The 22,371-nt window shown below is 41.1% G+C and overlaps 46 non-coding genes across 46 annotated transcripts; all 46 read right to left on the reverse strand.

The window, feature by feature from the left end:
- Positions 1–424: 424 nt before the first annotated feature.
- On the reverse strand, positions 425–498 carry Trnan-guu. The gene has a single exon. It is a non-coding gene; the product is annotated as a tRNA-Asn (tRNA).
- Positions 499–798: 300 nt separating this feature from the next.
- Positions 799–871, reverse strand: Trnae-uuc. Its single transcript has one exon. It is a non-coding gene; the product is annotated as a tRNA-Glu (tRNA).
- A 249-nt stretch (positions 872–1,120) lies between these two features.
- Trnan-guu lies at positions 1,121–1,196 on the reverse strand. Its single transcript has one exon. It is a non-coding gene; the product is annotated as a tRNA-Asn (tRNA).
- A 298-nt stretch (positions 1,197–1,494) lies between these two features.
- Trnae-uuc lies at positions 1,495–1,566 on the reverse strand. Its single transcript has one exon. It is a non-coding gene; the product is annotated as a tRNA-Glu (tRNA).
- Positions 1,567–1,813: 247 nt separating this feature from the next.
- Trnan-guu lies at positions 1,814–1,888 on the reverse strand. The gene has a single exon. It is a non-coding gene; the product is annotated as a tRNA-Asn (tRNA).
- A 300-nt stretch (positions 1,889–2,188) lies between these two features.
- Positions 2,189–2,260, reverse strand: Trnae-uuc. Its single transcript has one exon. It is a non-coding gene; the product is annotated as a tRNA-Glu (tRNA).
- A 248-nt stretch (positions 2,261–2,508) lies between these two features.
- On the reverse strand, positions 2,509–2,582 carry Trnan-guu. The gene has a single exon. It is a non-coding gene; the product is annotated as a tRNA-Asn (tRNA).
- A 298-nt stretch (positions 2,583–2,880) lies between these two features.
- Trnae-uuc lies at positions 2,881–2,952 on the reverse strand. The gene has a single exon. It is a non-coding gene; the product is annotated as a tRNA-Glu (tRNA).
- A 248-nt stretch (positions 2,953–3,200) lies between these two features.
- Trnan-guu lies at positions 3,201–3,275 on the reverse strand. Its single transcript has one exon. It is a non-coding gene; the product is annotated as a tRNA-Asn (tRNA).
- A 296-nt stretch (positions 3,276–3,571) lies between these two features.
- Trnae-uuc lies at positions 3,572–3,643 on the reverse strand. The gene has a single exon. It is a non-coding gene; the product is annotated as a tRNA-Glu (tRNA).
- Positions 3,644–3,891: 248 nt separating this feature from the next.
- On the reverse strand, positions 3,892–3,964 carry Trnan-guu. Its single transcript has one exon. It is a non-coding gene; the product is annotated as a tRNA-Asn (tRNA).
- A 296-nt stretch (positions 3,965–4,260) lies between these two features.
- On the reverse strand, positions 4,261–4,333 carry Trnae-uuc. Its single transcript has one exon. It is a non-coding gene; the product is annotated as a tRNA-Glu (tRNA).
- A 248-nt stretch (positions 4,334–4,581) lies between these two features.
- Positions 4,582–4,653, reverse strand: Trnan-guu. Its single transcript has one exon. It is a non-coding gene; the product is annotated as a tRNA-Asn (tRNA).
- A 296-nt stretch (positions 4,654–4,949) lies between these two features.
- Positions 4,950–5,021, reverse strand: Trnae-uuc. Its single transcript has one exon. It is a non-coding gene; the product is annotated as a tRNA-Glu (tRNA).
- A 247-nt stretch (positions 5,022–5,268) lies between these two features.
- On the reverse strand, positions 5,269–5,340 carry Trnan-guu. Its single transcript has one exon. It is a non-coding gene; the product is annotated as a tRNA-Asn (tRNA).
- A 296-nt stretch (positions 5,341–5,636) lies between these two features.
- Trnae-uuc lies at positions 5,637–5,708 on the reverse strand. The gene has a single exon. It is a non-coding gene; the product is annotated as a tRNA-Glu (tRNA).
- Positions 5,709–5,956: 248 nt separating this feature from the next.
- Positions 5,957–6,029, reverse strand: Trnan-guu. The gene has a single exon. It is a non-coding gene; the product is annotated as a tRNA-Asn (tRNA).
- Positions 6,030–6,327: 298 nt separating this feature from the next.
- Positions 6,328–6,398, reverse strand: Trnae-uuc. Its single transcript has one exon. It is a non-coding gene; the product is annotated as a tRNA-Glu (tRNA).
- Positions 6,399–6,646: 248 nt separating this feature from the next.
- On the reverse strand, positions 6,647–6,719 carry Trnan-guu. Its single transcript has one exon. It is a non-coding gene; the product is annotated as a tRNA-Asn (tRNA).
- A 296-nt stretch (positions 6,720–7,015) lies between these two features.
- On the reverse strand, positions 7,016–7,087 carry Trnae-uuc. Its single transcript has one exon. It is a non-coding gene; the product is annotated as a tRNA-Glu (tRNA).
- Positions 7,088–7,334: 247 nt separating this feature from the next.
- On the reverse strand, positions 7,335–7,408 carry Trnan-guu. The gene has a single exon. It is a non-coding gene; the product is annotated as a tRNA-Asn (tRNA).
- A 297-nt stretch (positions 7,409–7,705) lies between these two features.
- Trnae-uuc lies at positions 7,706–7,777 on the reverse strand. The gene has a single exon. It is a non-coding gene; the product is annotated as a tRNA-Glu (tRNA).
- A 248-nt stretch (positions 7,778–8,025) lies between these two features.
- On the reverse strand, positions 8,026–8,099 carry Trnan-guu. Its single transcript has one exon. It is a non-coding gene; the product is annotated as a tRNA-Asn (tRNA).
- Positions 8,100–8,396: 297 nt separating this feature from the next.
- Trnae-uuc lies at positions 8,397–8,468 on the reverse strand. The gene has a single exon. It is a non-coding gene; the product is annotated as a tRNA-Glu (tRNA).
- A 247-nt stretch (positions 8,469–8,715) lies between these two features.
- On the reverse strand, positions 8,716–8,789 carry Trnan-guu. The gene has a single exon. It is a non-coding gene; the product is annotated as a tRNA-Asn (tRNA).
- A 297-nt stretch (positions 8,790–9,086) lies between these two features.
- Positions 9,087–9,158, reverse strand: Trnae-uuc. Its single transcript has one exon. It is a non-coding gene; the product is annotated as a tRNA-Glu (tRNA).
- A 248-nt stretch (positions 9,159–9,406) lies between these two features.
- On the reverse strand, positions 9,407–9,480 carry Trnan-guu. The gene has a single exon. It is a non-coding gene; the product is annotated as a tRNA-Asn (tRNA).
- Positions 9,481–9,777: 297 nt separating this feature from the next.
- Positions 9,778–9,849, reverse strand: Trnae-uuc. The gene has a single exon. It is a non-coding gene; the product is annotated as a tRNA-Glu (tRNA).
- A 247-nt stretch (positions 9,850–10,096) lies between these two features.
- On the reverse strand, positions 10,097–10,170 carry Trnan-guu. The gene has a single exon. It is a non-coding gene; the product is annotated as a tRNA-Asn (tRNA).
- A 296-nt stretch (positions 10,171–10,466) lies between these two features.
- Positions 10,467–10,538, reverse strand: Trnae-uuc. The gene has a single exon. It is a non-coding gene; the product is annotated as a tRNA-Glu (tRNA).
- Positions 10,539–10,786: 248 nt separating this feature from the next.
- Trnan-guu lies at positions 10,787–10,860 on the reverse strand. Its single transcript has one exon. It is a non-coding gene; the product is annotated as a tRNA-Asn (tRNA).
- Positions 10,861–11,158: 298 nt separating this feature from the next.
- Trnae-uuc lies at positions 11,159–11,230 on the reverse strand. The gene has a single exon. It is a non-coding gene; the product is annotated as a tRNA-Glu (tRNA).
- Positions 11,231–11,478: 248 nt separating this feature from the next.
- Positions 11,479–11,552, reverse strand: Trnan-guu. The gene has a single exon. It is a non-coding gene; the product is annotated as a tRNA-Asn (tRNA).
- Positions 11,553–18,039: 6,487 nt separating this feature from the next.
- On the reverse strand, positions 18,040–18,113 carry Trnan-guu. Its single transcript has one exon. It is a non-coding gene; the product is annotated as a tRNA-Asn (tRNA).
- A 297-nt stretch (positions 18,114–18,410) lies between these two features.
- Positions 18,411–18,481, reverse strand: Trnae-uuc. The gene has a single exon. It is a non-coding gene; the product is annotated as a tRNA-Glu (tRNA).
- A 246-nt stretch (positions 18,482–18,727) lies between these two features.
- Positions 18,728–18,801, reverse strand: Trnan-guu. Its single transcript has one exon. It is a non-coding gene; the product is annotated as a tRNA-Asn (tRNA).
- A 298-nt stretch (positions 18,802–19,099) lies between these two features.
- Trnae-uuc lies at positions 19,100–19,171 on the reverse strand. Its single transcript has one exon. It is a non-coding gene; the product is annotated as a tRNA-Glu (tRNA).
- A 245-nt stretch (positions 19,172–19,416) lies between these two features.
- On the reverse strand, positions 19,417–19,490 carry Trnan-guu. Its single transcript has one exon. It is a non-coding gene; the product is annotated as a tRNA-Asn (tRNA).
- Positions 19,491–19,788: 298 nt separating this feature from the next.
- Positions 19,789–19,860, reverse strand: Trnae-uuc. Its single transcript has one exon. It is a non-coding gene; the product is annotated as a tRNA-Glu (tRNA).
- Positions 19,861–20,107: 247 nt separating this feature from the next.
- Trnan-guu lies at positions 20,108–20,181 on the reverse strand. Its single transcript has one exon. It is a non-coding gene; the product is annotated as a tRNA-Asn (tRNA).
- Positions 20,182–20,478: 297 nt separating this feature from the next.
- Trnae-uuc lies at positions 20,479–20,550 on the reverse strand. The gene has a single exon. It is a non-coding gene; the product is annotated as a tRNA-Glu (tRNA).
- Positions 20,551–20,798: 248 nt separating this feature from the next.
- Trnan-guu lies at positions 20,799–20,872 on the reverse strand. Its single transcript has one exon. It is a non-coding gene; the product is annotated as a tRNA-Asn (tRNA).
- Positions 20,873–21,169: 297 nt separating this feature from the next.
- Positions 21,170–21,241, reverse strand: Trnae-uuc. Its single transcript has one exon. It is a non-coding gene; the product is annotated as a tRNA-Glu (tRNA).
- A 247-nt stretch (positions 21,242–21,488) lies between these two features.
- Positions 21,489–21,562, reverse strand: Trnan-guu. Its single transcript has one exon. It is a non-coding gene; the product is annotated as a tRNA-Asn (tRNA).
- A 297-nt stretch (positions 21,563–21,859) lies between these two features.
- Trnae-uuc lies at positions 21,860–21,931 on the reverse strand. Its single transcript has one exon. It is a non-coding gene; the product is annotated as a tRNA-Glu (tRNA).
- Positions 21,932–22,178: 247 nt separating this feature from the next.
- Positions 22,179–22,252, reverse strand: Trnan-guu. The gene has a single exon. It is a non-coding gene; the product is annotated as a tRNA-Asn (tRNA).
- Between the last annotated feature and the right edge of the window lie 119 nt (positions 22,253–22,371).

A 22,371-nucleotide genomic window follows, 5' to 3' on the forward strand; every position in this document is an offset into this window, starting at 1 on the left:
ATGCCTTTTACTTCTATGACTGTGCACATGAGCCAAAAACATACTCTTGCAGTTGAACTCATTTTCTTGTGAGATGGAAAAAAGAATTTGTTCCAATGCCGGGAATCGAACCCGGAGCCGCCTGGGTGCGGAAAGCCAGGAATCCTAAATCCACCTCACTAGACCACATTGAAGCTGATAGATAGCAGGAATGTTGGAAGGAGTAAATACTGGCTTTATTCCTGCCGTGCATGTGCACGGAGTTGTTGTTCATTAGGATGCTCAAGAGATGACGACCTGACATTAATGGAATATCCCAAGTGCGTCAGAAACTTGCTTAGATTGATATTATCATTTTTTGAAGCATGTATTTGTGTCAACTATAGACATCTGTAAAATGAAAAGAGCTGGAAATATCAATTACTTATGTTTACAAAAGCAAGTGCGTCCCTGGGTGGGCTTGAACCACCAACCTTTCGGTTAACAGCCGAACGCGCTAACCGATTGCGCCACAGAGACGGAACTGACGAGGTGGGGCTCATTTTGAGATGTGACTGGTGTGGTGGAAGGTAAGATGTCCTTGCAGAAGGAAACGTCTCATGGTGTGTTTCATCCTCTGGTGTGTGAGGGATGGGATAGTGTTCCACAATAACACACTGGCTGACTTGATGCATGTATTGGAAAATGTGGACACTAGGATATACATGAACTTAAATCTATGAATTCAAATGCATGCCTTTTACTTATGACTGTGCACATGACAAAAGCATACTTCTTTGCAGTTGAACTCATTTTCTTGTGAGATGGAAAAAGAATTTGTTCCAATGCCGGGAATCGAACCCGGGCCGCCTGGGTGAAAGCCAGGAATCCTAAACCACTAGACCACATTGGAAGCTGATAGATAGCAGGAATGTTGAAGGAGTGAATACTGGTTTTATTCCTGCCGTGCATGTGCACGGAGTTGTTGTTCATTAGGATGCCTCAAGAGATGACGACCTGACATTAATGAATATCCCAAGTGCGTCAGAAACTTGCTTAGATTGATATTATCATTTTGTAGCATGTATTTGTGTCAACTATAGACATCTGTAAAATGAAAAAGAGCGAAATATCAATTACTTATGTTTACAAAAAGCAAGTGCGTCCCTGGGTGGAAGCTTGAACCACCAACCTTTCGGTTAACAGCCGAACGCGCTAACCGATTGCGCCACAGAGACGGAACTGACGAGGTGGGGCTCATTTTGAGATGTGACTGGTGTGGTGGAAGGTAAGTGTCCTTGCAGAAGGAAACGTCTCATGGTGTGTTTCATCCTCTGGTGTGTGAGGGATGGGATAGTGTTCCACAATAACACACTGGCTGACTTGATGCATGTATTGGAAAATGTGGACACTAGGATATACATGAACTTAAATCTATGAATTCAAATGCATGCCTTTTACTTATGACTGTGCACATGACAAAAACATACTTCTTGCAGTTGAACTCATTTTCTTGTGAGATGGAAAAAGAATTTGTTCCAATGCCGGGAATCGAACCCGGGCCGCCTGGGTGAAAGCCAGGAATCCTAACCACTAGACCACATTGGAAGCTGATAGATAGCAGGAATGTTGAAGGAGTGAATACTGGCTTTATTCCTGCCGTGCATGTGCACGGAGTTGTTGTTCATTAGGATGCTCAAGAGATGACGACCTGACATTAATGAATATCCCAAGTGCGTCAGAAACTTGCTTAGATTGATATTATCATTTTGTAGCATGTATTTGTGTCAACTATAGACATCTGTAAAATGAAAAAGAGCGAAATATCAATTACTTATGTTTACAAAAGCAAGTGCGTCCCTGGGTGGGCTTTGAACCACCAACCTTTCGGTTAACAGCCGAACGCGCTAACCGATTGCGCCACAGAGACGGAACTGACGAGGTGGGGCTCATTTTGAGATGTGACTGGTGTGGTGGAAGGTAAGTGTCCTTTTTGCAGAAGGAAACGTCTCATGGTGTGTTTCATCCTCTGGTGTGTGAGGGATGGGATAGTGTTCCACAATAACACACTGGCTGACTTGATGCATGTATTGGAAAATGTGGACACTAGGATATACATGAACTTAAATCTATGAATTCAAATGCATGCCTTTTACTTATGACTGTGCACATGACAAAAACATACTTCTTGCAGTTGAACTCATTTTCTGTGAGATGGAAAAAGAATTTGTTCCAATGCCGGGAATCGAACCCGGGCCGCCTGGGTGAAAGCCAGGAATCCTAACCACTAGACCACATTGGAAGCTGATAGATAGCAGGAATGTTGAAGGAGTGAATACTGGTTTTATTCCTGCCGTGCATGTGCACGGAGTTGTTGTTCATTAGGATGCTCAAGAGATGACGACCTGACATTAATGAATATCCCAAGTGCGTCAGAAACTTGCTTAGATTGATATTATCATTTTGCAGCATGTATTTGTGTCAACTATAGACATCTGTAAAATGAAAAAGAGCGAAATATCAATTACTTATGTTTACAAAAAGCAAGTGCGTCCCTGGGTGGGCTTGAACCACCAACCTTTCGGTTAACAGCCGAACGCGCTAACCGATTGCGCCACAGAGACGGAACTGACGAGGTGGGGCTCATTTTGAGATGTGACTGGTGTGGTGGAAGGTAAGTGTCCTTGCAGAAGGAAACGTCTCATGGTGTGTTTCATCCTCTGGTGTGTGAGGGATGGGATAGTGTTCCACAATAACACACTGGCTGACTTGATGCATGTATTGGAAAATGTGGACACTAGGATATACATGAACTTAAATCTATGAATTCAAATGCATGCCTTTTACTTATGACTGTGCACATGACAAAAACATACTTCTTTGCAGTTGAACTCATTTTCTTGTGAGATGGAAAAGAATTTGTTCCAATGCCGGGAATCGAACCCGGGCCGCCTGGGTGAAAGCCAGGAATCCTAACCACTAGACCACATTGGAAGCTGATAGATAGCAGGAATGTTGAAGGAGTGAATACTGGCTTTATTCCTGCCGTGCATGTGCACGGAGTTGTTGTTCATTAGGATGCTCAAGAGATGACGACCTGACATTAATGAATATCCCAAGTGCGTCAGAAACTTGCTTAGATTGATATTATCATTTTGAAGCATGTATTTGTGTCAACTATAGACATCTGTAAAATGAAAAAGAGCGAAATATCAATTACTTATGTTTACAAAAAGCAAGTGCGTCCCTGGGTGGGCTTTGAACCACCAACCTTTCGGTTAACAGCCGAACGCGCTAACCGATTGCGCCACAGAGACGGAACTGACGAGGTGGGGCTCATTTTGAGATGTGACTGGTGTGGTGGAAGGTAAGTGTCCTTGCAGAAGGAAACGTCTCATGGTGTGTTTCATCCTCTGGTGTGTGAGGGATGGGATAGTGTTCCACAATAACACACTGGCTGACTTGATGCATGTATTGGAAAATGTGGACACTAGGATATACATGAACTTAAATCTATGAATTCAAATGCATGCCTTTTACTTATGACTGTGCACATGACAAAAACATACTCTTGCAGTTGAACTCATTTTCTGTGAGATGGAAAAAGAATTTGTTCCAATGCCGGGAATCGAACCCGGGCCGCCTGGGTGAAAGCCAGGAATCCTAACCACTAGACCACATTGGAAGCTGATAGATAGCAGGAATGTTGAAGGAGTGAATACTGGCTTTATTCCTGCCGTGCATGTGCACGGAGTTGTTGTTCATTAGGATGCTCAAGAGATGACGACCTGACATTAATGAATATCCCAAGTGCGTCAGAAACTTGCTTAGATTGATATTATCATTTTGAAGCATGTATTTGTGTCAACTATAGACATCTGTAAAATGAAAAAGAGCGAAATATCAATTACTTATGTTTACAAAAAGCAAGTGCGTCCCTGGGTGGGCTTGAACCACCAACCTTCGGTTAACAGCCGAACGCGCTAACCGATTGCGCCACAGAGACGGAACTGACGAGGTGGGGCTCATTTTGAGATGTGACTGGTGTGGTGGAAGGTAAGTGTCCTTGCAGAAGGAAACGTCTCATGGTGTGTTTCATCCTCTGGTGTGTGAGGGATGGGATAGTGTTCCACAATAACACACTGGCTGACTTGATGCATGTATTGGAAAATGTGGACACTAGGATATACATGAACTTAAATCTATGAATTCAAATGCATGCCTTTTACTTATGACTGTGCACATGACAAAACATACTTTTGCAGTTGAACTCATTTTCTTGTGAGATGGAAAAAGAATTTGTTCCAATGCCGGGAATCGAACCCGGGCCGCCTGGGTGAAAGCCAGGAATCCTAAACCACTAGACCACATTGGAAGCTGATAGATAGCAGGAATGTTGAAGGAGTGAATACTGGCTTTTATTCCTGCCGTGCATGTGCACGGAGTTGTTGTTCATTAGGATGCTCAAGAGATGACGACCTGACATTAATGAATATCCCAAGTGCGTCAGAAACTTGCTTAGATTGATATTATCATTTTGAAGCATGTATTTGTGTCAACTATAGACATCTGTAAAATGAAAAGAGCGAAATATCAATTACTTATGTTTACAAAAAGCAAGTGCGTCCCTGGTGGGCTTGAACCACCAACCTTCGGTTAACAGCCGAACGCGCTAACCGATTGCGCCACAGAGACGGAACTGACGAGGTGGGGCTCATTTTGAGATGTGACTGGTGTGGTGGAAGGTAAGTGTCCTTGCAGAAGGAAACGTCTCATGGTGTGTTTCATCCTCTGGTGTGTGAGGGATGGGATAGTGTTCCACAATAACACACTGGCTGACTTGATGCATGTATTGGAAAATGTGGACACTAGGATATACATGAACTTAAATCTATGAATTCAAATGCATGCCTTTTACTTATGACTGTGCACATGACAAAAACATACTTTTGCAGTTGAACTCATTTTCTTGTGAGATGGAAAAGAATTTGTTCCAATGCCGGGAATCGAACCCGGGCCGCCTGGGTGAAAGCCAGGAATCCTAACCACTAGACCACATTGGAAGCTGATAGATAGCAGGAATGTTGAAGGAGTGAATACTGGCTTTATTCCTGCCGTGCATGTGCACGGAGTTGTTGTTCATTAGGATGCTCAAGAGATGACGACCTGACATTAATGAATATCCCAAGTGCGTCAGAAACTTGCTTAGATTGATATTATCATTTTGAAGCATGTATTTGTGTCAACTATAGACATCTGTAAAATGAAAAAGAGCGAAATATCAATTACTTATGTTTACAAAAGCAAGTGCGTCCCTGGTGGGCTTGAACCACCAACCTTCGGTTAACAGCCGAACGCGCTAACCGATTGCGCCACAGAGACGGAACTGACGAGGTGGGGCTCATTTTGAGATGTGACTGGTGTGGTGGAAGGTAAGTGTCCTTGCAGAAGGAAACGTCTCATGGTGTGTTTCATCCTCTGGTGTGTGAGGGATGGGATAGTGTTCCACAATAACACACTGGCTGACTTGATGCATGTATTGGAAAATGTGGACACTAGGATATACATGAACTTAAATCTATGAATTCAAATGCATGCCTTTTACTTATGACTGTGCACATGACAAAACATACTTCTTGCAGTTGAACTCATTTTCTTGTGAGATGGAAAAGAATTTGTTCCAATGCCGGGAATCGAACCCGGGCCGCCTGGGTGAAAGCCAGGAATCCTAACCACTAGACCACATTGGAAGCTGATAGATAGCAGGAATGTTGAAGGAGTGAATACTGGCTTTATTCCTGCCGTGCATGTGCACGGAGTTGTTGTTCATTAGGATGCTCAAGAGATGACGACCTGACATTAATGAATATCCCAAGTGCGTCAGAAACTTGCTTAGATTGATATTATCATTTTGAAGCATGTATTTGTGTCAACTATAGACATCTGTAAAATGAAAAAGAGCGAAATATCAATTACTTATGTTTACAAAAAGCAAGTGCGTCCCTGGGTGGGCTTGAACCACCAACCTTCGGTTAACAGCCGAACGCGCTAACCGATTGCGCCACAGAGACGGAACTGACGAGGTGGGGCTCATTTTGAGATGTGACTGGTGTGGTGGAAGGTAAGTGTCCTTGCAGAAGGAAACGTCTCATGGTGTGTTTCATCCTCTGGTGTGTGAGGGATGGGATAGTGTTCCACAATAACACACTGGCTGACTTGATGCATGTATTGGAAAATGTGGACACTAGGATATACATGAACTTAAATCTATGAATTCAAATGCATGCCTTTTACTTATGACTGTGCACATGACAAAAACATACTTCTTGCAGTTGAACTCATTTTCTTGTGAGATGGAAAAAGAATTTGTTCCAATGCCGGGAATCGAACCCGGGCCGCCTGGGTGAAAGCCAGAATCCTAACCACTAGACCACATTGGAAGCTGATAGATAGCAGGAATGTTGAAGGAGTGAATACTGGCTTTATTCCTGCCGTGCATGTGCACGGAGTTGTTGTTCATTAGGATGCTCAAGAGATGACGACCTGACATTAATGAATATCCCAAGTGCGTCAGAAACTTGCTTAGATTGATATTATCATTTTGAAGCATGTATTTGTGTCAACTATAGACATCTGTAAAATGAAAAAGAGCGAAATATCAATTACTTATGTTTACAAAAAGCAAGTGCGTCCCTGGGTGGGCTTGAACCACCAACCTTCGGTTAACAGCCGAACGCGCTAACCGATTGCGCCACAGAGACGGAACTGACGAGGTGGGGCTCATTTTGAGATGTGACTGGTGTGGTGGAAGGTAAGTGTCCTTGCAGAAGGAAACGTCTCATGGTGTGTTTCATCCTCTGGTGTGTGAGGGATGGGATAGTGTTCCACAATAACACACTGGCTGACTTGATGCATGTATTGGAAAATGTGGACACTAGGATATACATGAACTTAAATCTATGAATTCAAATGCATGCTTTTACTTATGACTGTGCACATGACAAAACATACTCTCTTGCAGTTGAACTCATTTTCTTGTGAGATGGAAAAGAATTTGTTCCAATGCCGGGAATCGAACCCGGGCCGCCTGGGTGAAAGCCAGGAATCCTAACCACTAGACCACATTGGAAGCTGATAGATAGCAGGAATGTTGAAGGAGTGAATACTGGCTTTATTCCTGCCGTGCATGTGCACGGAGTTGTTGTTCATTAGGATGCTCAAGAGATGACGACCTGACATTAATGAATATCCCAAGTGCGTCAGAAACTTGCTTAGATTGATATTATCATTTTGAAGCATGTATTTGTGTCAACTATAGACATCTGTAAAATGAAAAAGAGCGAAATATCAATTACTTATGTTTACAAAAGCAAGTGCGTCCCTGGGTGGGCTTGAACCACCAACCTTTCGGTTAACAGCCGAACGCGCTAACCGATTGCGCCACAGAGACGGAACTGACGAGGTGGGGCTCATTTTGAGATGTGACTGGTGTGGTGGAAGGTAAGTGTCCTTGCAGAAGGAAACGTCTCATGGTGTGTTTCATCCTCTGGTGTGTGAGGGATGGATAGTGTTCCACAATAACACACTGGCTGACTTGATGCATGTATTGGAAAATGTGGACACTAGGATATACATGAACTTAAATCTATGAATTCAAATGCATGCCTTTTACTTATGACTGTGCACATGACAAAAACATACTTCTTGCAGTTGAACTCATTTTCTTGTGAGATGGAAAAAGAATTTGTTCCAATGCCGGGAATCGAACCCGGGCCGCCTGGGTGAAAGCCAGGAATCCTAACCACTAGACCACATTGGAAGCTGATAGATAGCAGGAATGTTGAAGGAGTGAATACTGGCTTTATTCCTGCCGTGCATGTGCACGGAGTTGTTGTTCATTAGGATGCTCAAGAGATGACGACCTGACATTAATGAATATCCCAAGTGCGTCAGAAACTTGCTTAGATTGATATTATCATTTTGTAGCATGTATTTGTGTCAACTATAGACATCTGTAAAATGAAAAAGAGCGAAATATCAATTACTTATGTTTACAAAAAGCAAGTGCGTCCCTGGGTGGGCTTGAACCACCAACCTTTCGGTTAACAGCCGAACGCGCTAACCGATTGCGCCACAGAGACGGAACTGACGAGGTGGGGCCCATTTTGAGATGTGACTGGTGTGGTGGAAGGTAAGTGTCCTTGCAGAAGGAAACGTCTCATGGTGTGTTTCATCCTCTGGTGTGTGAGGGATGGGATAGTGTTCCACAATAACACACTGGCTGACTTGATGCATGTATTGGAAAATGTGGACACTAGGATATACATGAACTTAAATCTATGAATTCAAATGCATGCCTTTTACTTATGACTGTGCACATGACAAAAACATACTCTTGCAGTTGAACTCATTTTCTTGTGAGATGGAAAAAGAATTTGTTCCAATGCCGGGAATCGAACCCGGGCCGCCTGGGTGAAAGCCAGGAATCCTAACCACTAGACCACATTGGAAGCTGATAGATAGCAGGAATGTTGAAGGAGTGAATACTGGCTTTATTCCTGCCGTGCATGTGCACGGAGTTGTTGTTCATTAGGATGCTCAAGAGATGACGACCTGACATTAATGAATATCCCAAGTGCGTCAGAAACTTGCTTAGATTGATATTATCATTTTGTAGCATGTATTTGTGTCAACTATAGACATCTGTAAAATGAAAAGAGCGAAATATCAATTACTTATGTTTACAAAAAGCAAGTGCGTCCCTGGGTGGGCTTGAACCACCAACCTTTCGGTTAACAGCCGAACGCGCTAACCGATTGCGCCACAGAGACGGAACTGACGAGGTGGGGCTCATTTTGAGATGTGACTGGTGTGGTGGAAGGTAAGTGTCCTTGCAGAAGGAAACGTCTCATGGTGTGTTTCATCCTCTGGTGTGTGAGGGATGGGATAGTGTTCCACAATAACACACTGGCTGACTTGATGCATGTATTGGAAAATGTGGACACTAGGATATACATGAACTTAAATCTATGAATTCAAATGCATGCCTTTTACTTATGACTGTGCACATGACAAAACATACTTCTTGCAGTTGAACTCATTTTCTTGTGAGATGGAAAAAGAATTTGTTCCAATGCCGGGAATCGAACCCGGGCCGCCTGGGTGAAAGCCAGGAATCCTAACCACTAGACCACATTGGAAGCTGATAGATAGCAGGAATGTTGAAGGAGTGAATACTGGCTTTATTCCTGCCGTGCATGTGCACGGAGTTGTTGTTCATTAGGATGCTCAAGAGATGACGACCTGACATTAATGAATATCCCAAGTGCGTCAGAAACTTGCTTAGATTGATATTATCATTTTGCAGCATGTATTTGTGTCAACTATAGACATCTGTAAAATGAAAAAGAGCGAAATATCAATTACTTATGTTTACAAAAAGCAAGTGCGTCCCTGGGTGGGCTTGAACCACCAACCTTTCGGTTAACAGCCGAACGCGCTAACCGATTGCGCCACAGAGACGGAACTGACGAGGTGGGGCTCATTTTGAGATGTGACTGGTGTGGTGGAAGGTAAGTGTCCTTGCAGAAGGAAACGTCTCATGGTGTGTTTCATCCTCTGGTGTGTGAGGGATGGGATAGTGTTCCACAATAACACACTGGCTGACTTGATGCATGTATTGGAAAATGTGGACACTAGGATATACATGAACTTAAATCTATGAATTCAAATGCATGCCTTTTACTTATGACTGTGCACATGACAAAACATACTTCTTGCAGTTGAACTCATTTTCTTGTGAGATGGAAAAAGAATTTGTTCCAATGCCGGGAATCGAACCCGGGCCGCCTGGGTGAAAGCCAGGAATCCTAACCACTAGACCACATTGGAAGCTGATAGATAGCAGGAATGTTGAAGGAGTGAATACTGGCTTTATTCCTGCCGTGCATGTGCACGGAGTTGTTGTTCATTAGGATGCTCAAGAGATGACGACCTGACATTAATGAATATCCCAAGTGCGTCAGAAACTTGCTTAGATTGATATTATCATTTTGTAGCATGTATTTGTGTCAACTATAGACATCTGTAAAATGAAAAAGAGCGAAATATCAATTACTTATGTTTACAAAAGCAAGTGCGTCCCTGGGTGGGCTTGAACCACCAACCTTTCGGTTAACAGCCGAACGCGCTAACCGATTGCGCCACAGAGACGGAACTGACGAGGTGGGGCTCATTTTGAGATGTGACTGGTGTGGTGGAAGGTAAGTGTCCTTGCAGAAGGAAACGTCTCATGGTGTGTTTCATCCTCTGGTGTGTGAGGGATGGGATAGTGTTCCACAATAACACACTGGCTGACTTGATGCATGTATTGGAAAATGTGGACACTAGGATATACATGAACTTAAATCTATGAATTCAAATGCATGCCTTTTACTTATGACTGTGCACATGACAAAACATACTTCTTGCAGTTGAACTCATTTTCTTGTGAGATGGAAAAGAATTTGTTCCAATGCCGGGAATCGAACCCGGGCCGCCTGGGTGAAAGCCAGGAATCCTAACCACTAGACCACATTGGAAGCTGATAGATAGCAGGAATGTTGAAGGAGTGAATACTGGCTTTATTCCTGCCGTGCATGTGCACGGAGTTGTTGTTCATTAGGATGCTCAAGAGATGACGACCTGACATTAATGAATATCCCAAGTGCGTCAGAAACTTGCTTAGATTGATATTATCATTTTGTAGCATGTATTTGTGTCAACTATAGACATCTGTAAAATGAAAAAGAGCGAAATATCAATTACTTATGTTTACAAAAAGCAAGTGCGTCCCTGGGTGGGCTTGAACCACCAACCTTTCGGTTAACAGCCGAACGCGCTAACCGATTGCGCCACAGAGACGGAACTGACGAGGTGGGGCTCATTTTGAGATGTGACTGGTGTGGTGGAAGGTAAGTGTCCTTGCAGAAGGAAACGTCTCATGGTGTGTTTCATCCTCTGGTGTGTGAGGGATGGGATAGTGTTCCACAATAACACACTGGCTGACTTGATGCATGTATTGGAAAATGTGGACACTAGGATATACATGAACTTAAATCTATGAATTCAAATGCATGCCTTTTACTTATGACTGTGCACATGACAAAAACATACTTCTTGCAGTTGAACTCATTTTCTTGTGAGATGGGAAAAGAATTTGTTCCAATGCCGGGAATCGAACCCGGGCCGCCTGGGTGAAAGCCAGGAATCCTAACCACTAGACCACATTGGAAGCTGATAGATAGCAGGAATGTTGAAGGAGTGAATACTGGCTTTATTCCTGCCGTGCATGTGCACGGAGTTGTTGTTCATTAGGATGCTCAAGAGATGACGACCTGACATTAATGAATATCCCAAGTGCGTCAGAAACTTGCTTAGATTGATATTATCATTTTGTAGCATGTATTTGTGTCAACTATAGACATCTGTAAAATGAAAAAGAGCGAAATATCAATTACTTATGTTTACAAAAAGCAAGTGCGTCCCTGGGTGGGCTTGAACCACCAACCTTTCGGTTAACAGCCGAACGCGCTAACCGATTGCGCCACAGAGACGGAACTGACGAGGTGGGGCTCATTTTGAGATGTGACTGGTGTGGTGGAAGGTAAGTGTCCTTGCAGAAGGAAACGTCTCATGGTGTGTTTCATCCTCTGGTGTGTGAGGGATGGGATAGTGTTCCACAATAACACACTGGCTGACTTGATGCATGTATTGGAAAATGTGGACACTAGGATATACATGAACTTAAATCTATGAATTCAAATGCATGCCTTTTACTTATGACTGTGCACATGACAAAAACATACTTCTTGCAGTTGAACTCATTTTCTTGTGAGATGGAAAAAGAATTTGTTCCAATGCCGGGAATCGAACCCGGGCCGCCTGGGTGAAAGCCAGGAATCCTTTTTTTTTTTCATTAAAATATTTATTCACATGATTGGATAATTACAGGCGCAGACAGTGCTCACACTACCACCTCAAAAATAAAATATTTATCACAGAGTTTGGGTGGTAGTGGTTAACATATCAATTGTAAAGAGAGAAAGCATATTCATAAGTATTTTACAATTTACAATCCACATGTGTACATGAATAAATATGAAATGTATTTCATTCAGCTCTAATACATGCACTTCTACAGATGTAATGAACTACGTATTGTTCTAATCTAAAGGTGGATTGAGAATAATCTCATTTCCATCTAACGATATGAATGCATTGCTCATGACATATTTTTGAGTGAAAATGTGTGATTGATTTGTTTTCGAATATTTATACAACAACAGGCTAAAATGGCGTTTTATCAATGATTTGAAAAATGCCCTCATGTGAAATGAGATTGTGTTTTGGCTCAATATAACTCTCCTTTTAAATACAGCAAGACGATAAATTGACAATACAATGTCCATGAATGATTTACATGACAACTTCTTTTCTGGTAAGAATCCAAACAATAACCAGAGGGATAACTGTCCAAAACTAAATCCTGTATCCTGGCACACATCTGTCAACATTTCAGTCACCAGTTCTTGCAAGGAAGATAACTCTTTGCAGAAGATGAATAGATGTAAAATGTCTTCTGTTTCACTTTGACACACTGGACAAACATCAGTGTTTGACAGTCCAATTTTTAGGAGTTTATCATATGTGAAGACAATATTATGAGCAATTTTGAAATCTAACTGTACGGAATCTGTTGATTTATCTTTTCCCCATACATTCAGCCAAATATCTTTCCAATTGATATCTAAAGCAATTTGATTCCACCAAGAGATAGCTACTGGTTTCTTGAAATGTTTTTTCCTGAGAACTTCATAACAAAATTTTGTTGTAAATAAATCAACAGACAGATCCTGTTCATCAACAGTGCATATTATGTTCCCTGAGGGGGGCTTTGTGGCAACCTCTGATAAAATTATCTTTTTCCACTCTGATGGAAGCGCTAATAAAATAACCCCATAACATTGTTGTATGGTACTAATATCCATCTCAGGTAAGGTGTCATGGACTATTTTCACAATAATGTGTCCAGACATGAATTTTGGAATGACTTCAAAACAAATATGTTTGATACAAATAATTCCACTTGAAATAAACGATTGAAACATAAGAGTTTTTCCATTAAATGTAATTAATGGATTTTTAAATAGTGGCTGATTCATGATGTCTTCTACATTTTTAAGTAATGGTCTTTTTCCTTCGTTCAATTCATTCCATGCAGCTAATAGTTCAGCATAAAATGGGCTTATATTCTGTAAATAGGTTTTATCATATTCAAGAGATAATGCATAAATTCCTAAGTTCATTGTCAAAAGATGTGACATAAAATATACAATGGTTTGTTTCCAAATACAATTGAGCTGGCAATTGACAAAGACTCTCAGCAATTTCAGCCTCAATGCATATTTTCGTAAACGTAAATTTGGTATATTAAGACCTCCATCTAAACAAACACCAATGCATGTATTGTTGCTATTTTGGCAGTTTTATTGTGCCACAAAAAATTCCTGAACAATTGAGTGAATTTATTCTCAACCCAATACGGAACAGGTAGTACAGTGAACATATACCACAAACGAGAGCTCATCAAGATATTAATAACAATGGCTCTGCCTTGTAAAGTAAGTTGTCTGCGTAGCCATGAATTTAACAGTGCTTGTATTTTGTCTATTTTCTTTCCCCAATTTAATGTTTCACACATTGCTTTGTCCATGCCAAAATAAATGCCCAGTATTTCTATACAATCCCTCTTAACTTTAACCGGAATTTTGATTGAAAAATCACTAAACCTATTTTTACCCAATAACAAAATTTCAGATTTTTCAATGTTGATTTTGCACCTGTTGCCTCACAATATAGGTTAACTGTACTAAATGTTTCAAGGACAGAGTTAACATCTGAGACAGTAATTGTAGTGTCATCAGCATGTTGGTATATTAAAGAGTTAATATCATTGCTGATGCTAATTCCATGAATATCAGGATTATTTCTGATGATTAAATTCAGTGGCTCTGATATCAAAACGTATAGCATAGAACTCATTGGATCCCTTGCCGAACTCCACGGGTTAGTGTGAAATACGGTGTCAAATGGCCATTGCACTTCACAGAACTCTTTATATCAGTATATAAGATCTTAATCCATGAAATGAATAAATCTCCAAAGTTAAATTTCCTAAGAATTTGAAATAAATATTGGTGTGAAACCCTGTCAAAAGCTTTTTCTTGATCTATTTTATGAGATATGAGTCATCATTACGATTATTGATAACATCAATAACATCTCGAACAGAGTGAAGGTTGTTGGCTATGTCTCTTCCTGGTACACAACAAGATTGTTCAGGGAGACAATTGAAGCCATGACATTTCTCAATCTCAACGATAACACTCTTGATATGAGTTTAGAATCTACATTAATCAATGAAATAGGTCTATAACACTTAATGTCTCTCTTGTCTCCTTTCTTTTATAAAACAAACTGATAATACTCTTTTTCATGGAACGAGAAAGATTATGTTCTTTGTGTATACCATCCACAACTTCTAAAAAGAAGGGACATAAAATATCCCAAAACTTTAAATAAAACTCAACAGTTAGCCCGTCCGGGCCAGGTGATTTATTCTTTTTCATTCCTTTGAGTGCCACTGTAAGCTCACTCTGAGAAATAGGTAGGTCACATGAATTTTTCTTCCTCAGAAAGTTTTTTTCAATGTTATCAATGAGGCCCTGTGCTTAATAACAAACTGATAATACTCTTTTTCATGGAACGAGAAAGATTATGTTCTTTGTGTATACCATCCACAACTTCTAAAAAGAAGGGACATAAAATATCCCAAAACTTTAAATAAAACTCAACAGTTAGCCCGTCCGGGCCAGGTGATTTATTCTTTTCATTCCTTTGAGTGCCACTGTAAGCTCACTCTGAGAAATAGGTAGGTCACATGAATTTTTTTTCTTCCCTCAGAAAGTTTTTTTTCAATGTTATCAATGAGGCCCTGTTGTTTTACTAAATTACATTGCTCGGCATTAAATAAGGATGAGTAAAATTGCTGAGCAGTATCCAAAATATCCTCTGTGCTCCTGGCTATCGTACCATCTTCCTTGAAGAGTGATGTTATTGAATTAGCCTGTTGTTTAGTTTTTTCAAGATTCAGAAAGTAACTGGTGTTTCTATCTGAATCCAGCGTGCACTGTGCTTTTGACCTGAGAATGGCACCCTTGCATTTATTATTCTCATATATCTCAAGTTCATTTTCCAATGATTGTAAATCAGTAGATGTATAGCCAGGAATGGAGGATATTTTATGATATTCAATTCTAAGCTTATTTTGAATTTTGTAATAATCAGCTTTTGCTTGGTTGCCTTTTTTAGATGCATAAAATCTGGAAAATGTTTTGAACTTGTATTTTAAGTTATCCCACCATATCAATGGCTCTGTTTTAAGTAAAGGGCACTGTTTTGCCTCCTCTATTAATGCAATAATTCTTAGGTAGAATGTAAAATCTTCCAGAAGCTGATTATTAAAAATCCATACCCCAGGACCTCTTTCTACTGAAGAAAAGTCCAACCTCAGTGCAACTATGCTGTGATCACTCACAGAGGAGTATCTAATGTAACTGTTTATAGCGCTTGTAATAAGATCTCTTGAAACAATTATGAGATCAATTCTAGATTGTTTAAGAACTCCTAACACATACTGCATTCTAGTAAACTCTTTTTTGTCATAGTTTTTATACCTCCATATATCAACAAAGTTGTTATTGGTGAGAAAATTGTTTAAAACGTTGCTACTTTGAATGTTAAACGATGTATTATTTATGCCCTTATCAAGTAAAGGATTTATTATCTCATTAAAATCCCCAGCACAAATTAAATGTTCTTTTTCAATCCATTTTCTTAAATTGTTGAAGAAATGTATTCTCTCCTTAATCTCATTTGGGGCATACACATTTAATAAACTCACTGTTCTATCTTCAATAGATAAAGAAGCCTTTATTATTCTTCCATCTTCATCTTTTTAAGCATCGTAACTTTTTGCTCAAAACCAGTTGAGACTAATATCGCTACACCTCTTCTGTCATTTTCTGCATTAGAATATAAAATAGTTCCTGGCCATAAATGTTTATATTTTTCTATATATTCATCTGACCAAAAGGTTTCCTGCAAAAATGCAATATCAACGTGCGAATTCTGAATTAGTGCAAATACATTTTGCATTTTAGCTATATCACGGAGTCCATTTACATTCCATGACCATATTGTGACCATTACAATAAAGAGCAATAGATGGATAATGAACAACATTATGAGGTTTCCATAACACTTTTCGACACACCTGATAGTTCTCTTCTGTCGTTGACCTTTTCTGCTTTCTTTTTCTTTTGTTGGTCTTTTTTGCTTTCTCTCACTTTATTTTTCAAGTCATTGCTATGTATTACTGTGTCTGTTAACTTTGGCTGTAGTTTGTGCCTTCTTGCACGTTTACGTGAAGAAATTGTCCACTTAGCAGGTGTCACAAGTGTTTGTTGAATGTCTTTATCATCTTCTGTTATGTCAAGTCTATCTTGAGACAAAGCGTTCTTGTCCGTGCTGTCATTGTCCTTCTCCTTGTCACAACTAGGAATGATCTCAGAAGACGGAACTGCACGTGGATGTGGTTCCTCAGCCTTTCTTTCCTTTTCTTCTCCTTTTGTCTCTTCCTCTTCATTGTCTTTTTCTTCTTCTGGTCCATCTGTATGGTTCTCATTTGACTCATGGTCCAGAGGAACCTCATCCCAAGATTTCGTTGGGGCTAGCTCTCTCTCCAGCTCAGAATCAGAAACACTGCTCTGATCATTATCTTCAACATCAGAGAAACAGTTGCAAATATCAATTGAACGAAAACATATATCGCAATTGCGTTCCTGTTTTCTTTCTGCATTGCAATTTCTGGCTATATGCCCTTGTCCATTGCATTTAAAGCATTTGGTATTTGGGCAATCTTTGACCATGTGGCCCCCAGAATTGCACTTGAAACATAAACGCTCTTGATTGTTATGTATAACTCTAAAGTACCTATATCCATCTAGGGTGTTAAATCCCATAGAATATGGTAATGAGGTGCACTGAGGGGGAAATACAACCCGCACATATCGTGTTCCGTCAAAAATGTTTGTGCCTTTCAGAGTCCTGTGTTGTATATCACTTTTCATTGTTATTCCTCTTTTGATGAGAAGCCTTTCAATTTCTACATCATCAATGTAAGGCGGAGATGTAAAATGACACCACCACGCTGTCACTGTGAAGAAGTCTAAATGAGATGTGTTGATCTCCTATGACCAAGTCATCGGTTTCTGCAAGAATCCTTGCTTCGGTAGTATCTGGGACTGTTACGTCATAGCAATCGGTGCCTTTCAAAACACATGCCCACACATCAGATACATATTCCACCAATGCATTGGATAGCATAGTTGCACTTATAACTTTATTATCTCCAACATGAACTTCAATTGTGCAGTCTTTCTGATACTTTCTTTTTGATTTGATGTCCGCCATTTTGTATCCAGTCGGCAAGATATCAACAAGAAAGACAAAGTCTTGAGCACGCACCAAAGTGCTTGCTAATACGGTAGGTTCACCTACAATTACATTGTGAATGTTCTCCTACCTTCTAAGCACCGAATTGAAATCCAGACGCAAGTATAAACGATGATATCCGAGAAAATCTATCACTCTCTCGTCAACACGTCCACACACCTCCGAATCAAGGGAGGTAACCCCAAGCCAGGAATCCTAACCACTAGACCACATTGGAAGCTGATAGATAGCAGGAATGTTGAAGGAGTGAATACTGGCTTTATTCCTGCCGTGCATGTGCACGGAGTTGTTGTTCATTAGGATGCTCAAGAGATGACGACCTGACATTAATGAATATCCCAAGTGCGTCAGAAACTTGCTTAGATTGATCTTATCATTTTGTAACATGTATTTGTGTCAACTATAGACATCTGTCAAATGAAAAAGAGCGAAATATCAATTACTTATGTTTACAAAAAGCAAGTGCGTCCCTGGGTGGGCTTGAACCACCAACCTTTCGGTTAACAGCCGAACGCGCTAACCGATTGCGCCACAGAGACGGAACTGACGAGGTGGGGCTCATTTTGAGATGTGACTGGTGTGGTGGAAGGTAAGTGTCCTTGCAGAAGGAAACGTCTCATGGTGTGTTTCATCCTCTGGTGTGTGAGGGATGGGATAGTGTTCCACAATAACACACTGGCTGACTTGATGCATGTATTGGAAAATGTGGACACTAGGATATACATGAACTTAAATCTATGAATTCAAATGCATGCCTTTTACTTATGACTGTGCACATGACAAAAGCATACTTCTTGCAGTTGAACTCATTTTCTTGTGAGATGGAAAAGAATTTGTTCCAATGCCGGGAATCGAACCGGGCCGCCTGGGTGAAAGCCAGGAATCCTAACCACTAGACCACATTGGAAGCTGATAGATAGCAGGAATGTTGAAGGAGTGAATACTGGCTTTATTCCTGCCGTGCATGTGCACGGAGTTGTTGTTCATTAGGATGCTCAAGAGATGACGACCTGACATTAATGAATATCCCAAGTGCGTCAGAAACTTGCTTAGATTGATATTATCATTTTGTAGCATGTATTTGTGTCAACTATAGACATCTGTAAAATGAAAAGAGCGAAATATCAATTACTTATGTTTACAAAAGCAAGTGCGTCCCTGGGTGGGCTTGAACCACCAACCTTTCGGTTAACAGCCGAACGCGCTAACCGATTGCGCCACAGAGACGGAACTGACGAGGTGGGGCTCATTTTGAGATGTGACTGGTGTGGTGGAAGGTAAGTGTCCTTGCAGAAGGAAACGTCTCATGGTGTGTTTCATCCTCTGGTGTGTGAGGGATGGGATAGTGTTCCACAATAACACACTGGCTGACTTGATGCATGTATTGGAAAATGTGGACACTAGGATATACATGAACTTAAATCTATGAATTCAAATGCATGCCTTTTACTTATGACTGTGCACATGACAAAAGCATACTTCTTGCAGTTGAACTCATTTTCTTGTGAGATGGAAAAAGAATTTGTTCCAATGCCGGGAATCGAACCCGGGCCGCCTGGGTGAAAGCCAGGAATCCTAACCACTAGACCACATTGGAAGCTGATAGATAGCAGGAATGTTGAAGGAGTGAATACTGGCTTTATTCCTGCCGTGCATGTGCACGGAGTTGTTCATTAGGATGCTCAAGAGATGACGACCTGACATTAATGAATATCCCAAGTGCGTCAGAAACTTGCTTAGATTGATATTATCATTTTGTAGCATGTATTTGTGTCAACTATAGACATCTGTAAAATGAAAAAGAGCGAAATATCAATTACTTATGTTTACAAAAAGCAAGTGCGTCCCTGGGTGGGCTTGAACCACCAACCTTTCGGTTAACAGCCGAACGCGCTAACCGATTGCGCCACAGAGACGGAACTGACGAGGTGGGGCTCATTTTGAGATGTGACTGGTGTGGTGGAAGGTAAGTGTCCTTGCAGAAGGAAACGTCTCATGGTGTGTTTCATCCTCTGGTGTGTGAGGGATGGGATAGTGTTCCACAATAACACACTGGCTGACTTGATGCATGTATTGGAAAATGTGGACACTAGGATATACATGAACTTAAATCTATGAATTCAAATGCATGCCTTTTACTTATGACTGTGCACATGACAAAAGCATACTTCTTGCAGTTGAACTCATTTTCTTGTGAGATGGAAAAAGAATTTGTTCCAATGCCGGGAATCGAACCCGGGCCGCCTGGGTGAAAGCCAGGAATCCTAACCACTAGACCACATTGGAAGCTGATAGATAGCAGGAATGTTGAAGGAGTGAATACTGGCTTTATTCCTGCCGTGCATGTGCACGGAGTTGTTGTTCATTAGGATGCTCAAGAGATGACGACCTGACATTAATGAATATCCCAAGTGCGTCAGAAACTTGCTTAGATTGATATTATCATTTTGTAGCATGTATTTGTGTCAACTATAGACATCTGTAAAATGAAAAGAGCGAAATATCAATTACTTATGTTTACAAAAAGCAAGTGCGTCCCTGGGTGGGCTTGAACCACCAACCTTTCGGTTAACAGCCGAACGCGCTAACCGATTGCGCCACAGAGACGGAACTGACGAGGTGGGGCTCATTTTGAGATGTGACTGGTGTGGTGGAAGGTAAGTGTCCTTGCAGAAGGAAACGTCTCATGGTGTGTTTCATCCTCTGGTGTGTGAGGGATGGGATAGTGTTCCACAATAACACACTGGCTGACTTGATGCATGTATTGGAAAATGTGGACACTAGGATATACATGAACTTAAATCTATGAATTCAAATGCATGCCTTTTACTTATGACTGTGCACATGACAAAACATACTTCTTGCAGTTGAACTCATTTTCTTGTGAGATGGAAAAAGAATTTGTTCCAATGCCGGGAATCGAACCCGGGCCGCCTGGGTGAAAGCCAGGAATCCTAACCACTAGACCACATTGGAAGCTGATAGATAGCAGGAATGTTGAAGGAGTGAATACTGGCTTTATTCCTGCCGTGCATGTGCACGGAGTTGTTGTTCATTAGGATGCTCAAGAGATGACGACCTGACATTAATGAATATCCCAAGTGCGTCAGAAACTTGCTTAGATTGATATTATCATTTTGTAGCATGTATTTGTGTCAACTATAGACATCTGTAAAATGAAAAAGAGCGAAATATCAATTACTTATGTTTACAAAAAGCAAGTGCGTCCCTGGGTGGGCTTGAACCACCAACCTTTCGGTTAACAGCCGAACGCGCTAACCGATTGCGCCACAGAGACGGAACTGACGAGGTGGGGCTCATTTTGAGATGTGACTGGTGTGGTGGAAGGTAAGTGTCCTTGCAGAAGGAAACGTCTCATGGTGTGTTTCATCCTCTGGTGTGTGAGGGATGGGATAGTGTTCCACAATAACACACTGGCTGACTTGATGCATGTATTGGAAAATGTGGACACTAGGATATACATGAACTTAAATCTATGAATTCAAATGCATGCCTTTTACTTATGACTGTGCACATGACAAAACATACTTCTTGCAGTTGAACTCATTTTCTTGTGAGATGGAAAAAGAATTTGTTCCAATGCCGGGAATCGAACCCGGGCCGCCTGGGTGAAAGCCAGGAATCCTAACCACTAGACCACATTGGAAGCTGATAGATAGCAGGAATGTTGAAGGAGTGAATACTGGCTTTATTCCTGCCGTGCATGTGCACGGAGTTGTTGTTCATTAGGATGCTCAAGAGATGACGACCTGACATTAATGAATATCCCAAGTGCGTCAGAAACTTGCTTAGATTGATATTATCATTTTGAAGCATGTATTTGTGTCAACTATAGACATCTGTAAAATGAAAAGAGCGAAATATCAATTACTTATGTTTACAAAAAGCAAGTGCGTCCCTGGGTGGGCTTGAACCACCAACCTTTCGGTTAACAGCCGAACGCGCTAACCGATTGCGCCACAGAGACGGAACTGACGAGGTGGGGCTCATTTTGAGATGTGACTGGTGTGGTGGAAGGTAAGTGTCCTTGCAGAAGGAAACGTCTCATGGTGTGTTTCATCCTCTGGTGTGTGAGGGATGGGATAGTGTTCCACAATAACACACTGGCTGACTTGATGCATGTATTGGAAAATGTGGACACTAGGATATACATGAACTTAAATCTATGAATTCAAATGCATGCCTTTTACTTATGACTGTGCACATGACAAAAACATACTTCTTGCAGTTGAACTCATTTTCTTGTGAGATGGAAAAGAATTTGTTCCAATGCCGGGAATCGAACCCGGGCCGCCTGGGTGAAAGCCAGGAATCCTAACCACTAGACCACATTGGAAGCTGATAGATAGCAGGAATGTTGAAGGAGTGAATACTGGCTTTATTCCTGCCGTGCATGTGCACGGAGTTGTTGTTCATTAGGATGCTCAAGAGATGACGACCTGACATTAATGAATATCCCAAGTGCGTCAGAAACTTGCTTAGATTGATATTATCATTTTGAAGTATGTATTTGTGTCAACTATAGACATCTGTAAAATGAAAAGAGCGAAATATCAATTACTTATGTTTACAAAAAGCAAGTGCGTCCCTGGGTGGGCTTGAACCACCAACCTTTCGGTTAACAGCCGAACGCGCTAACCGATTGCGCCACAGAGACGGAACTGACGAGGTGGGGCTCATTTTGAGATGTGACTGGTGTGGTGGAAGGTAAGTGTCCTTGCAGAAGGAAACGTCTCATGGTGTGTTTCATCCTCTGGTGTGTGAGGGATGGGATAG

Source organism: Haliotis rubra, unplaced genomic scaffold, assembly GCF_003918875.1.
Source record: "Haliotis rubra isolate DU_JTF1 unplaced genomic scaffold, ASM391887v1 Scf115, whole genome shotgun sequence".
NCBI classification, from domain to species: Eukaryota; Metazoa; Mollusca; class Gastropoda; order Lepetellida; family Haliotidae; genus Haliotis; species Haliotis rubra.